Source organism: Hordeum vulgare, chromosome 1H (assembly GCF_904849725.1).
Source record: "Hordeum vulgare subsp. vulgare chromosome 1H, MorexV3_pseudomolecules_assembly, whole genome shotgun sequence".
Lineage (NCBI taxonomy): Eukaryota > Viridiplantae > Streptophyta > Magnoliopsida > Poales > Poaceae > Hordeum > Hordeum vulgare.
In genome coordinates this window covers 115810405-115825299 of record NC_058518.1, presented here as the reverse complement: position 1 = coordinate 115825299, position 14895 = coordinate 115810405, and the positions used below count along the sequence as shown (strand labels likewise).

General features: G+C 45.6%; 1 pseudogene; it reads right to left on the bottom strand.

The window, feature by feature from the left end:
* LOC123426683 overlaps positions 1-14663 on the bottom strand; it is a 32543-nt pseudogene extending 17880 nt beyond the window's left edge.
* Between the last annotated feature and the right edge of the window lie 232 nt (positions 14664-14895).

Genomic DNA, 14895 nt, shown 5'->3' with positions numbered 1-14895 from the left:
AGAATGATTGGCAGGGAATTGAGCTATCTTCCCTGCTAATCCCTCTTAATCCCTGCCAGACCTCCTCAACGAAACAACTAGTATGCTGAAAGGTTATGCTCTGGTCTTGTTTAACTTCCATAAACCAAGCTGCTAGGCTGGCTCAATTAGAAAAACTAGATTACAGACCAGTCATAGAGGAAACTAATGGTAAGGAAACACCCATTGATTGAACTGGGTAGCATAATACACAGCAAAGTACAAATTTAGCATCCATAACAAAAGAAGCTGAGATATAGTACAAATTTGGATAAATGCAAGTATGCAACCAAAAGATGGTCTAAGTTTAGACATACCGCTGTGTCAACAAGACCTTCTCGTCCACCCATCGTATGGAAGAAAAACTCGGTAGGAGTCAAACCGGTATAGAAGGAATTAGCAACAAAACCTTTCGCCTGCCAATGAATGACAAAATAATAACTTACCCTAAGACAACATACATTTGCATTGTAAAAATATGCTGATTTCATGCACTGATACGAATAAAATGGCAGTTAGAAGATAAAAAGTTTCTGCAACAAAGATAAATATACATGTAGAATAATTCAGACTACAAATGTCCTATCATGCAATAGCGTATGGAAAATACTACCACTACGGCAAAACAAATGGCAACATTCATAAATATCATCGAGAGAACACAACGTTTGAAAATATATCATCCAATGTACACGCCGTACAAGCCATCCTCAAAGTTAATGGGATATTTAAATTTATGCATCTTACTGTTGGTACAGAGCTAATCTTGACCTGAAAGTCCCCGTTCTACAAGATATCCACCATCCTCAACAAGCAAAGTTTTGCCTCACTATTCAGCAGAGTTTTAGGTGCCGTAGTATATGGCATATAAAAAGGAGCTGATATCAATTAAGGAGGCTCACTTGGAAGTTACAAAAACATCATAAGATGGCAGTGTGTGGTTTCAGTATGTTCATAACGTTTGCCGAACTTCTTTTATTGGAACAGAATTAGGGAGAGCCAACACAAGAAATGGTTGCCTGAGCAAATCGTGTTTTTAAGACCTGTTCTTACCGCAGGGGTCTTTGAATTAATAGGAAAGTGGGGAAGTGTTCGATCTATAAAACCGTTTGGGGCACGGCGTCCTCCAACTGATTGTTGTCCAACACATACAACCATCTGACTAATATTGATTGGAGAACCTTTAGATCCACACTGAGACATAATCAATGGGCTGTTCCTCCAGTGAAGCGTACTCATACAATCCTGAAAAATAAGTTCCAACTCAAGTCATTCGATACACAAATATGGTGAAGTCAAAATGGACATACTGGATTAGTCACTAGACTGAATCAATACATCCATCATATTTTTTCACTAAAACCTCACTTAAAATTAGGCTGGTGATGAGAACATCCATACAAGAGAATTTAACTCAGTAACACTGCATAGTTGTGATGATTTATCTCTAAAACGCACCTAAAGTGTGTTACGTTGTATTAGAGAAACCGCCAAATAAGGAGACAAGTACACAAAGCCACCCAAGTGACTGCAACCTAACATAAATGCTAGTAAAAAGCAAGCAAGGGAAAACAAAACTGTCTAGCTGATAAAAACAGAGAAACAGAGAACAAGGAGGTTTTCGCATAAAAAGGGAGGTATGAATTTCAGGAGGTCTGGCGTGTGAAAAGGTTGTGATAAACTGATAATTGTCAAAAAAAACTCCCTCTGTCTCAAAAAAAAAGTGTCGCTGATCTAGTACAAAATTAGTATTAATTTAGTACTAGATCCGCAACACTTATTTTGAGACGAAGGGAGTATAAGACTAAAAGGCAGTGTCAGGACCCAACGAAGAAGAAGAAGCAGCCATTCAAATTTGAAAGAGGGCGCCAAGCTTCAGCAACCATCCAACGCCTCAGAAGCTCCCGTACCGCTTCGTTTGTGCCAGATGTAACAGGCGGCGTTGATCTCCGATCCGATGGCTCCACTTCATTCATGCGTCGCTGTAGCCTTTCCGGCACCTGCGAGGAGCGCCGGCCACCTTTCTTACTGCCTTCCTTTAGTTTTTACCGCACTTTGTAAGGCTATAAAGCCATGGATCCTAGCTCGTGGAGCTCTTATCTTGTTGTTAGGGTTTCCCCCTTTGCGCCGCCAGTGTTCCTGGCTGGCTTAGGTGCCTCTGGATGTAAACTATTCTCGGCAATTTGCCTCTGAAATCCCCTCGAAGCACCTCTGAATCTACTCTGTATTCGTTCCTCGACCTTCAGGGTCTGACAGGCAGTCATCCTTCACTGACACTATTTTTTGAACTTGTATGCTATATGCAATACAACAAGAAGGATCAGATTCAGATTAGAGATAATTCACAAGGTAATTGGTTAACTTACATCTCCGGCCGTTTCTCTTAACTTATTTAGAACACAAGATATCTGAGACTCCAGTGTTTGAGCTCTGTTGCAACCAGGTTGCGGTATGAGGTCACCTTTGGAATATAGGGCAATAAGCTCATGGCATTTTTCATACCCTTCATCTATTGTTATTTTCTTTTTCTGATTTAAACTTCCTCCAGGTTGGACATCATCCACACCAATTGAGAAACCATGATTCCCTATAAATCTTGCACTGCAGGTGAAAAGTATGCAACATGGGTCAGAACAATATTTCATGCACTTGTTTTAGCGGGGAAAAAAATCATGTACTAATTTCACACAACAATTTGGCACCATCACGCAAGTGAGAAACTAAATTCAGAGCCTGACAAAATCCAATGAGATAGACAGATATATGAATAATTTAGGCAAAGTTTTCACCAAGCATGATCTCTGAAACCTAAATGAGAGATACAAGATGGATAGACAAGTTTATAGAAACCTAGATGGCCGCCGCAGCCCTAGTCCCATTCTCCTCTTCCTCCAAGACCCTCCTCTTCCCGCGACCCTAGCCGGCCACCGCCACCCTCCTCCCGATCTCTCGTTCCTCCGGGCTCCCGGAGGCTGCCGCCGAACAAGGCCACACGGCGTGTTAGACTGTATATATACTAGACATTGTATGCATCTTATATTGTACCCTTTGGTACTTCTATATAATGAGATAGCCACACCCCGTTTAGGGTGTCGAGCAGTTTTCCAAACATATGTTTTACATGGTATCAGTTTAGGGTTACGATGTCTTCCGCTGCCCCCATCGCCGCCGTCGCGCGCATCCACCGGTTTTTGCCGTCGCCCCCTCGTCGTCTTTCCTTGCCTCTCGGCCTCTTGCCGCGGCCTGGTGGCAAGCCCAGTCTCCTGGCGGCGTCCCTCCTGGCTCCCCGATTGGATCGGGAGCGCCGGGCGATCTGCCTCCGCCGATCTCCTCCGGCGGTCCGTCGCCCTCGACCAACACCACCGCGCCGCCGCCCTACTACGGTCCTGCACCCGTGTATGGCGCCTCTCCTGCACCGATCTACGGCGTGTCACACCCGTATGACGTCTCAGCGTCGGCCTACGGTGCTCCGTGGTATGGTGCCCCTACTTCAGCCTATGGCACCATGCCACCGCCGCCGTCCGCCTGGCCGGTGCCTTCCTACGCCGCGTCGCCCTTGCAACACTACGCGGCGCTGTCGCGCCCTCAACCCTATGCGGCACCGCCGCCTCCGCTGCCCCACGGGGCTGCGCCTACTATGCCGCCTGGGGCCCCGCTCGCATCTACCGGTGATGCCCCAGCTACCGCTCCTCATGGCGCCTACCCGCCGTCGCCGTACGTGCCTGGCTGTGGCGCACCTCTGGCGGTCGCCCCACACCTAGATATGGATCCATCAATGGGCCTCTACGCGCCGCCGACACATGCTCACGCTGATCCGGCTGCAACACCGTCGTCGTTCTACTTCTCGCACCTCCTTCCGGTGAAGCTCACGCCGGACAATTACCTGTCGTGGCGTGCTCGGGTGCTGTCTCTTCTCCGAAGCCGCTACTTGGAGGGTATGTTGATGGCTCCATCCCGTGCCCACCGCTGTATCATCCGGCATATCACGTGTGGGTGGCCCAAGATCAGGCAATCGTCTCCGCCATTCAGTCCTCGCTGGTCATCTTTGCTGTGACGTCTCGGGATGCCTGGACAGCGCTTCACAGCAGCTTCGCCTCTCAATCTCAGGCGCGTGCTCACTCTATACGCACCGAGTTGGGGGAGACCAAGCTTGTTGGCCTCAGCATCACGGACTACTTCAACAAGATGACAGGTCTCGCCGACACGTTGGCCTCGGTCGGTCAGCCGCTTGGGGATGAAGACTTCACCACTCATGTCCTCAATGGCCTTGATGATGACTACGACAATCTCATCGAGAACGTCCATGGTCGTGATGCGCCACTTCCGCCACGTGAGCTCTATGCGCGCCTCCTTGGCCGTGAACAGCGCATCAAGGCGCGCCGTGCCTCCCCGAGCTTCGTCTCTGCCAACGCCGCGACCCGCGGCAAATCCCAGAAGCCGTCGTCGTTTGGTGGGAAAGCGGCGGCTTCACCTCAGTAGGCTCCGCGGGGCGCCGCGCCATCCATTACCAGCGGTAGTCACCCACTTGCTTGTTGCCCCTGCTGCCGTGCTCGGCAGGCTTGCTAGCTGTGTGGCATTGAGCGCCATATTGCCTCCCGCTGTCATAGACGCTTCAAGCAGGATTTCCTTGGCCTGGGCAACAATGGCAAAGGGAATGATAAGCAGGCTGCCGCTGCGGTGACGAGTCATGAGCATGGGCGCACTCCGTCCTACTCCATTGATCCTACGTGGTATATGGACACGGGAGCTACAAACCACCTCACCAGCGAGATGGGCAAGCTCTCCACTCAGGAACCATATCGTGGTCAATATCAGGTGCACACCGCCAATGGAGCAGGTATGTGCATATCCCATGTTGGTCAGGCCTCACTTCTTGCACACAATTTTCGAAAACTGCATCTTTCCAATGTCCTTCGAGTTCCCTCTGCTACGCGTAGTTTGTTGTCTATTCCTCAACTTACTGATGATAATAATGTCCTTGCTGAGTTTCATCCTTTTCGTTTCTTTATCAAGGATCGGGACACGAGGTCCGTTCTGCTTAGCGGTCGTCTTCGCCATGGCCTGTATGCACTTGACGTGCCGCCCACACCTTCTACGCAGTTTTCTCCCCAGGCGTTCAGCGGTGTTTGTGTGTCGCCTACGCACTGGCATGCACGCCTTGGTCACCCTGCTGCTCCTATAGTTTGTCATGTGTTGCATCGTCGTGAACTACGAGTTGTGTCCAATAAAACTACTGAAACTATCTGTGATGCCTGTCAGCGGGGCAAGAGTCACCAACTTCCGTTTTCAGAGTCTAGTCGTGTTGTGAAACATCCTCTTGAACTTGTGTTTTCTGATGTATGGGGTCATGCCCAAACGTCTGTTAGTGGCCACAATTATTATGTCAGCTTTATTGATGCTTATAGTCGGTTTACTTGGCTGTATCTTATTAAGTGAAAGTCTGATGTGTTCGATGTTTTCATTCAGTTTCAAGCACACGTTGAGCGTCTCCTTAAGCAGAAAATTATTCATGTTCAATCCGACTGGGGGGTTGAATATCACAACCTCAATTCGTTTTTTAACAAACTTGGGATTTCGCACCGTGTGTCTTGTCCTCATACACATCAGTAGAATGGCACCGCTGAACGTAAGCATCATCATCTTGTAGAAACTGGCCTTACCTTGCTAGCTCATGCCTCCGTTCCGTTTCAGTTCTGGAGTAGTGCTTTTTCCACCGCCTATTTTTTGATAAATAGGCTTCCCTCACGACTTCTGAAAATGAAAACCCCGCTTGAACTCTTGCTCAATGAAACCCCAGACTACACATTCCTCAAAGTGTTTGGGTGTGCATGTTGGCCTCACCTGCGTCCATATAACAAGCGTAAGCTAGAGTTTCGGTCTAAAAAGTGTGTTTTCCTTGGGTATAGTTCCCTTCACAAAGGGTACAAGTGCCTACATGTTCCCACCAATCGCGTCTACATTTCTCGTGACGTTGTGTTAGATGAGAATGTGTTCCCCTTTCATGCACTTTCGAACGACTCTACCACTCCTACGCCACCTGTCCACTCAGTCATACCTTCGCCTGATCAATTTGTGGATGCTGCAAATGCTCCTGTATTGCTTCCTAATCATGCTGCAGGTATTGGATGCGGTGCTCACCTTGAGCTCCTCGATGAACAGGCGATGGATGAAGCTCAGGATCGGGACGTCGATCCCGTGCATGGGCCATGCATGACGGGTGGCGCCCGTCAGTCCGCTGCTGATATGCCCGTGGAGGCTGCACCCGCAGCTGCCCCGTGGGCGCCGGTCTCGCCCGACCCGGCGCCGGTCTCGCCCGGCCTGGTGGTCGCTTCGCCTTGGCCGGTTGCCATCTCGCTCGGCCTAGAGGCCGGTTCACCTGCACCGACAGACCCCGCCTCGGCTCCCAATGGGCCGGACTCACCGGGCCTTACGGCGCCTGCCTCCCCGACGCCAGGGAAGTCTAGCGCAAGCTCGCCGGGTGACTTGGCTTCGCCTCTGTCGCCTGCGCCAAGCTCGGAGTTGCCAGCACAGCCTGCCGCGATTGCCCTTCGTCCTCGAACACGCATCCAATCTGGTATTTTTTGTCTGAAGCAACGCAAAGACAGGACTGCTGCATGGCTCATGCTGCTGCTAATCCCACTGCCGAGCCTCGTCATTTTGAGGCTGCACTGGGCATTCCTCACTGGCGTGCTCCTATGGAACAAGAGTTTCAGGCTTTACTGAAGAATGACACATGGCAACTTGTTCCTCATGTATCTGGCGTCAACGTCATTGATTCCAAGTGGGTTTTTAAAGTCAAGAGACATGCTGACGGTTCTATTGAACGCTACAAGGCACGACTAGTTGCCAAGGGCTTCAAACAGAGGTATTGTCTTGATTATGAAGACATGATCAGTCCAGTTATCAAGCCTACTACCATTCGTTTGCTACTGTCTCTTGTTGTTACTCGAGGATGGTTCCTTCGTCAGCTCGATGTGCAGAACGCTTTCCTACATGGAATCCTGGAGGAGGAGGTTTATATGCGTCAGCCACCGGGGTTCGTTGATCCTGCACGTCCTCATCATCTTTGTCGTCTTGTTAAGGCACTTTATGGACTTAAACAGGCTCCTCGTGCGTGGCATGCACGCCTCGGCTCTGTTCTTCGGGCTCTTGGGTTTATTCCCTCCACTGCTGACACGTCCATGTTTCTCCTTCAGCGTCCTGAGGTTACGATGTATCTACTGGTTTATGTTGATGATATCATCCTTGTGAGTTCCTCAGATGCTGTTGCTGATTGCCTTGTGACTGCATTGAGTGGTGATTTTGCTGTCAAGGACTTAGGTGCTCTGCACTACTTCCTAAGTTTGGAGGTCTCATGGTCTTCTGCTGGGTTGACTCTCACTCAGAAGAAGTATTCTTTGGACTTGTTGCGTCGTGCTGGAATGCTAAAATGCAAACATGCTATCACTCCGATGTCTGCGACTGATCGGCTGTCTGCCCGTGATGGACACCCTCTTTCACCTGATGATGCTACTGAGTACCGTAGTCTCGTTGGTGGTCTGCAATATCTCACTATCACCAGACCATATGTCTCTTATGCAGTCAACCGTGTGTGTCAGTATCTCCATGCACCCAGGACATCTCATTGGTCAGCTGTGAAGCGTATTCTGCGTTATATCTGTCTCACTGCCTCGTACGGTTTGCTTCTTCAGCCTGCACCGTCTTGTGAGCTCTCAACTTTTTCAAATGCGGATTGGGTTGGTAGTCCTGATGACCGGCGATCCACGGGGGGCTATACATTATTCTTTGGTCCTAACTTGATCGCCTGGAATGCTCGCAAGAAAGCTACAGTATCTCGCAGCAGTACTGAAGCTGAATATAAGGCAGTTGCTGATGCGACTGCTGAGATCATATGGGTACAGTCCTTATTAAGAGAGTTGAGAGTCTCTCCAGGTCATCCTCCAGTTCTTTGGTGTGACAACATCGGTGCTACATATCTTTCATCTAATCCGGTGTTCCATGCTCGGACGAAACACACCGAGGTTGACTATCACTTTGTTCGGGAACGCGTTGCACAGAAGCTACTCTGTATCAAGTTCATCTCCTCAAAAGATCAACTTGCTGACATCTTCACAAAGCCTCTTCCACAACCACAATTTGTAGGCTGTAGGTGCAATCTTAACTTGCTTTGTACTTCAGGCCATAGTTAAGATTGAGGGAGGGTGTTAGATTGTATATATACATAGACTTTGTATACACCTTGTATTGTACCCTTTGGTAATTCTATATAATGAGATAGCCACACCCCGTTTAGGGTGTCGAGCAGCTTCCCAAACATACGTTTTACACGGCGCCCATGATGGGGCGGCGGGGATCTGATCCCCGGCGGTCTCATGGGCCACCGACGGGGGGATCCTCTCCGGGGAGGCGGGTGGTTGTCGCTGGACCACCGAGCGCGGCGGCCAGGGCGGAGTCCCCTGGTCGGATGGCGGTGGCGGTCCATCCGTCCATGGACGGAGGGTCAAGGGGGGTCGTCTCCGGCGTGCTCCCAAGTGATTATTGGTGGCCATGGATCTGATCCCCGCAGTGTGGCCCTTGACCAGCCAGCGGCGCGTGGAGGGATCGTTGAGGGGCGGCTGGAGGTCCTGTACCGTCATTTCGGTGGCTATATGCATCTTCACGGAGATGTTGGCTGGAGGGGCCAACAGGTGGTGCCGTGTTGCATCTACCACATGGACGACGGTGGGTCTCGATGGCGTGGCGTAGTGGAGTCTCGCGATGGATACATGTGGATGGACGCGTGAAGGATGGTGACCTCCTCTCGCGTCATGGTGGAGTGGATGGCAGTTGGGCCTGGCAACGTCAATGCGTTATCTCTCCTAAAGATGGGACGGCGGAAGATGACGGCGACGAATTCTAAAATATGTGCATGTGATGCATGTTAAAGATCTGTTAGACTGGTTGGTGCTCTCAGCTCACCATGGAGCGGCTTGACGAGGCCATCGGGTTAGATGGTGTATATGTTGGTGCAAGGTCACATTATCAAACGTCAGGAAGATGGTTTTGTGTTGATCCATGTATTTGTTCTGTCAGATTCTGTTAAATGATTTAACAAAGATGGCTACATACATCTTTGAATACAGAGGTCAGGGGTTTCAACCTCCTTTTCAATAAAAGAAAGAAGACAAGTTTAAATGCTAAAAGGGAGTAAAGAGGATGTCCTTCCATTCTCATTCTCCAATTGAGCAAGCACACAGGAGCAAATTATCGATATGGCACCAAATTATTAATAAGAAAGATAACGTGAACTGTACAAATCATAAAACAAGCCTCACCTAAACTTTGCCAACCGATTCATACAGCTCGCTGCAGCATGAGAATTATAATCTCTTATAAGAACAGAGAACATGCCCTCATTATTCCCATTACCTGGAGATTAAACATCAAATAAAACTTTGTTTGCTTCGAAATATGTCAAGAAATATCAAAATTAAAATATTAGCACAGGTAAACAGTGATTTTTACAAAAATGGATGACAAAAGGCACACATTTATTATATGCAGTTTATGGAGTGATTCATGAGACTAAAACATGTCAAGAGTTATGGCTGAATAACAAAATCCTTAAAAATAAGGAAATATTCAAAGAACGCAGTATACATTGTTCTAGAATCTAGATTGACCTGTATACAGGAGACAAATAATAAAATAGGTGCTCAGATACAATCATGCAATACTTTGTTTCAGACAGCTGATAACTTGGAATATATCAAACACATTCAAGGACACATCCTAAGCTTTCCCAAATTACATCCTAAACTTTGCATAGAATTTCCCGATTTAATTTGTAATAGGCAAAAGATTATCATTGCAGAGTTACGTCTAACTTTCTACAAAAGTAGAGCACAGTAAGGTGGACTAATCACAGGTTCGCTTCTTAAGCTGCTCAGGTAGGACGTGCATAGCTCATTTTACGAGGCAAGATGAAATGCTACCGTTCTAAAATCAAATAAATAATTTTCATTACTCAGGAATGTAAAACAATCCGAAGCATTATAATGAAAATGAAAAATACTGCTGTACAAACAGAACAGTTTATTAGGAAGATGCATACAAAACTACAATAGTAGTTCAGCCTTCTAACCCCAAGCAATGGTTCTTGAAATGAATCATGAAATCAGAAATCAAAATAAGATCATTAAAGGCATTTCTAGCAAAGTCATCACTAGTTTTCTCACCCAAAGTTTTCTTGCCAACTTGCCCACATAAAAGCTCACTGTTTCGGAAGTAGACAAAACCATCATTCGGACACATTGTCTCTTCCAAAACTGTAATCGCCTTTTTGTCACGTTCTTTAAGTTTCATGTAAATTTTCTCTTCAACGGTAAGATTCAGAAACACCTTTGTACACGCGTTAGGACGTACTAACACACTGAATAATTGCTTGCCAGTCCAAAGCTCAATAGGCTGCAAATTAAAAACAAGAACATGGACAAATTTTAGTAAGAAGACTAACATGGACAAATGTGCGTAAGAAAAAAAAGTATTTCACAGAGGGAAATGAAACTGATATTTGTTTGTTGTCTTTTGTTATGCATAAAAAAGGTATTAGCAGTTCGTCTTATAGACCAAACTAGTTCTATGATACATAGAGAACACACGAGCAAGGATGTCTCATTTCCCATATTAGTGTTTCACAAACATTCTAGATAATTTACCATGCATTTCCTCTTAACGACATCAGTGGGAGCACAAATAACACAACTTTTTACAGAACCAATTATATATTTTCAAGAAACATTAAATCGAGGATAACATGCAGGCACAGAAAAGTAGCTGAAAAATCTTACCTTAATTAAGGCTGGTGTTGGGAGATCGATATTTTCCATTGCATCACCAAGATATGAACACAAGAGAGTAAAATAAGACCTGTCATAGAAGGTATCTTTCCTTGTGACTAGAAAAGACGAGGTCAAAAAAAGACGAGGTCAAAAAGTCTTACGTGGAAGCAACCAGTATTTCCCCATTCTTAGGGGTACATAGATTATTCTGAACCTGCAAAAATAAATATTTGTTACCAAACTAGTTTTGTGCATCAAAAAGCATAACAAAAATGTTAAACTGTAGCAGAGAAGAGTTAGCAAGTACTACCCCCATAAGCATAAATGCTTCAGTACGAGCTTCCTCTGTCTGTGGGACGTGCAAATTCATCTCATCTCCATCAAAATCAGCATTATAAGGGTTACAAACAGACTCATTAAATCTTAATGTTCTCCAGGGCATTATCCTTGCCTGTATTTAAATACAAAAGTAATCAAAGGTTAGACAAATTATTTAGTTCAGCAAGTAATGGTGTGGTATGGAGCAATTTGTACCCTGTGTGACATAATTGACATTCTATGCAAGCTTGGTTGTCTGTTGAAGAGGACAATGTCTCCATCTTCTAAATGCCTTTCAACTATACAGCCATAATTCAAATCCCGTGCGGCGATCCTTCTATCAGCGTACTTCAAGTGCCTAAATGTAGTCCAGGGGAAAATATGAAAACTGCTTGTTGAAAAGAATCAGAATTTCAGAAAACAAATACATTTTTTTGCGAGAAAAAAAAACAAATACAACTTACAGCTTTGTTCCATCAGGTTGTATTATAAAATTTGCCCCTGGATGTTTATTTGGTCCATTTCGTATACATTGACGCAGCTTCTCTATGTTATAATATGAAACTCGTTCTGGATAAGTCAAGACTCGAGCCATCAAAACAGGAATAGCCACCTGAAATTCGATGTATGACATGAAAAATCAATTGGAGAGTGAAAATAAAGAAATCGATAACCTAGGGACAAGTACCTCTGTTATTTTCAAATTTGGGTCAGGAGATATGACAGTCCTCCCAGTGTACTCAGTACGTTTCCCAGACAAGTTCCCACGAAATCGACCCGTCTTCCCTTTGAGTCTTTGCATAAGACCACGATGTTGTGAATCAGAAAGACAGGGGGCATCACTATTGATATATTCAATAACTTGGAGTTGAAGGTCTTGCCAGGAATTCTTCAAAGAAACAAAGAAGAAAATTGAGCTCGAGTATCTCAACAGAAATGCCACTTTGATTAATCGAATATAAGTACTACCAGATTGAAAATGATCACAATGCAAATTGTGCAGCATAAATACAACATCAAATTACTTCTGAGTTTATATAATCTAATTAAGAATGTGTAGAATAACTTATCAATTGAATATCATAACTACAGAATCCTTAGAATCGTGATATTGATAATGCACAAGCCACCAGCCAATATAGGAAGAACAATAGGAAGTCATAAGTCGAACTTATCACTTCAAAATATTCAATTTGTTGCCACAATTTATCTATTTTTAACTCATACCTTGTATAAATCATTATATCCTGAACTGCACTTCATAAAATTGCTCATAAGAGAATGTTCAGAAAAACAAATGAAGAGCTCTGAGTTATCTTACAAAGCAATTCACGGGTGATTCGCCTTTATTAAGGGCCTCTTTAATGATTTGATTCGCAGCAACAATATTCTTCAATATGCAAGTAATACTATCTTCATTGCTGCAAGAAGCAAAGACATTAGTGGCATTTCAGTGGCACATGGCTATGCTGAAACACTATTATACAGAACAAACCTCATTGTACTACCACCAACAAAAACAGAAGGACGGATGGGCACAGGTGGCACTGCAATCTCTGTAATGATAAGTTTCTCAGATCTGTCACCAAGGTTCAGCAGTTCACAGTCCTGAAGTATGACAAAGCCAATCAAACAAACCTATGTTTGATAAATTGTGGTAATCTACTGAAAGTAACAAGTACTCCTGTAAGATGACAAACGACATCTACCTCGTCAGTCATTCTTGTGAAAAGAGCGAGGACTGTTTGAGGGTCTAACAGGTGAACAGAAGGAAATGATAGTTTTTCTTTCTTGTGTGATAAAGCAGACCGAAGTTCTTCTGTAGTTCCATCCAGAGTTTTGCTACAGTCATGAACAATTGCCAAGCCTCCTCTGTCCTTTGGCCCCTTCTTTGTTATACCTGTACATGCAACCCAAAATAGAAGGCTAAGTTGTAAGAGCTGTCAGGTCAGGTGTTCATTACTATGTACTAATTTTCAGGTAATGAGAAACATCAGAAAGAGAAAACAAGCATTAAAAGTAAGCTTGCCATTCATGTATCCACACCAGTGGCAACGGCATGGCCTGCATTTGTCCCTAACTTTACTCAGGATAGCGCTTTTGTGCAGTACTTCTGCTCTCGGATTCCTCATCTTCTTCAGAAACTCTTGGCGGTCTTTCTCTGAAAGAAGGACCCTGCTGCAGCGCTGTAAAGGCATCGTATCGTGCGGAGCGGTTAAGGAGAGGAATTTTTTTAACATGATCAGACATATAAGGGAGGAAAAAAGATTGCCTTGCATATGCACTTCAACACATTGACGATACTGTTGAAGAATCCGACGTTGAAAACCGGAAGTGCGAGCTTGATGTAACCGAAATGGCCTGGGCACTCGGTGTATGAACCGTGGCAAGTTGCACACTCCCCAAACTTGTTTGCAGCTCCCTGAAATTTGCCACGATACATCACAGAAATCTTCCATTAATCAACTTATTTTTTCACAAGGAAGACAAAAACTTGCTGAGATGTCATAACACGGGTCCAGCCCTCAGACTACAACCATACCACCACACCACACGTTTTGATCAGTAAGACAATGAATTGTACACACAAGACAGTGGAATTCTTTCACAGGAAGCAGCATATATAACACTGAATTGTTCAATTAGTCACAGGAACTCCAATACGGACTACATACGGAGCAAAATGAGTGAATCTACACTCTAAAATACGTCTATTTACATCCGTACGTGGTCACTATTGAAATCTCTAAAAGGATTTATATTTAGGAACGGAGGGAGTACTTTGTTTGCAGTTCCCTGAAATTTCTCAGGGTAAATCGCACGAACATTTCATTTAACTTATTTCAAAAAAGACGGCCTTTTACTGCGAAATACTGCGTGAAATGTCATAACATGAGCTGGCCCTCTAATTAAACCTATACCATAAATGCCACGAATTGATCAATCAGTAAAACATCATCTACATTATACACGGACACAAAAGGTGGCATGCCCTTCATCGCACGAACCAACAGAAATACATACACAGACGCCTCAACCAGCGGAAAGAGCAGTAGCATACCATCCGCGTGTCGAGCAAACCGCCGGGAATGGGCTTGCGGTCCTCGCCGTAGATCCGGCTAGTCCAAACCTGCGCCTCCGCGGACTTGCGGACCTCGCCGCCGGACAAGGTGCTGAACCGCATGCTCTTTCTGAAGAGACACAAATCGTCCGAACAAACAGCGGCAGAAGCGAAGACAAAAAATCCGTCAGTGAAATAAATCCTGTGAAATTGAAGCAAGCAAGCACGAAGCAGAAGCATCGATCCTTTTGGTTTGAGCGCATACGTACATCCTGTGGGTGCCGTCGTCATCGACGTACGGCTCCTTGGTGCACCGCAGCTTCTGCTCCACCCGTTGCTGCTGCCACCGCTCCGCCGCCATCCACCCGGCCTCGTCTCGTTTTTCGCTGGAATTCGTTGCCGCCAGCGGGGTGTGGGAGCGGGATGGGTGGCGCTAGGAGGGAGAGGCAACAGCGCTCGCCTGTGGAAGACTTAAATAGGTAGGAAAGAAATCTATATATGTTTAAAGGATTGTTTTCTACGGTTTTGATAAAGTCGGTGCCCGTCTTGGTTGGTTAGATGAGATGCTTTTCTTCTCACGGTGCTGAGGTACGGTGTTCGAACCCTGGTTTTGCCCTATCAACAGTGTAAATTATGTAAGACTAAATGAAATTACTATGGTGCCTTTTTCTTAAAGAC